At 53.1% G+C, this 1,128-nt stretch overlaps 1 protein-coding gene across 18 annotated transcripts in view; it reads right to left on the bottom strand.

The window, feature by feature from the left end:
• Window positions 1-1,128, bottom strand: part of RIMS1 (regulating synaptic membrane exocytosis 1) — a 146,135-nt gene that overhangs the window by 1,561 nt on the left and 143,446 nt on the right. The window lies entirely within an intron of this gene.

The following is a 1,128-nucleotide window of genomic DNA, read 5'->3' as shown; positions in this document are numbered from 1 at the left end:
CTCCTAATGACCTCTCCCAGCGGTTTCATGTAGATGTTGAACAGCAACGGGGACAAAATGGACCCCTGCGGTACTCCATGGCATAACTGCCATGGCGCAGAGCCATAGTCCCCCAGCATCACCTTCTGGAACCGGCCATTGAGATAGGGGCGGAACCACTGCAAAGCGGTGCCTCCAACCCCCAATCCCGCAAGCCTATCCAGAAGAATACCATGGTCGATGGTATCGAAAGCCACTGAGAGGTCCAGGAGAACCAACAGGGACGCACTCCCCCTGTCTTTCTCCCTGCACAGGTCATCGTACAGGGCGACCAAGGCAGATGCAGTACCGTACCCGGGTCTGAAGCCAGACTGAAATGGGTGCGATAATCAGTTTCATCCAAGAGTGCTTGGAGTTGTCCTGCCACCACTTGCTCTAACACCTTGCCCAGAAATGGGATGTTGGCCACTGGTCTATAATTAGTGGCCATCTCTGGATCCAGTGACGCCTTCTTCAGGACCGGTCGGACTACCGCGTCCTTTAAAGGGGCAGGCACCCGACCCTCCCTCAGAGAAGCGTTAATCACTTCCAAAATCCAGGTCCCAATCCCGTGCTTGGAATTATTTATTAACCAAGACGGGCAAGGGTCCAAAAGGCAAGTGGTAGGACGTATTCGTCCAAGCACCTTGTCCACATCATCAGGCCACAATAACTGAAATTCATCCAATAATTCTGGACCAGATGGCGGCATTGGCATCTCCCTTAAAACCTCTGTATCAATAGTGGAATCCAGCTCGTGATGAATCTGAGCGATTTTCTACCTGAAATGCCTGGCAAAGTCGTCACAGCGGGCCTTTGAGGGTGGAACCAGGTCTTCTTTCGGACCTGGACAAACCAGGCCCTGCACTACTCGAAAAAGCTCCGCCGGACAGCATTGTGAGGAGGCAATGGAAGCGGAAAAAAATCTCTTTTTCGCTGCCCTCACCGCCACAGCATAGGCCCGATAGTGGGCTCTCAAGTGTGTTCGGTCAGATTCATCAGTGATTTCCTCCACCTACGCTCTAGCCATCTCCCAACCTGCTTCATCGCCCTCAATTCAGGAGTATACCAAGGGGAAGAGCGGGCAGAGCCCGCTCTTCCCCTTGGTAT

Source organism: Varanus komodoensis, unplaced genomic scaffold (assembly GCF_004798865.1).
Source record: "Varanus komodoensis strain SLA01 unplaced genomic scaffold, ASM479886v1 scaffold12, whole genome shotgun sequence".
In the NCBI taxonomy this organism is placed as follows: domain Eukaryota; kingdom Metazoa; phylum Chordata; class Lepidosauria; order Squamata; family Varanidae; genus Varanus; species Varanus komodoensis.
This window is presented reverse-complemented; position numbering and strand designations above follow the sequence as displayed.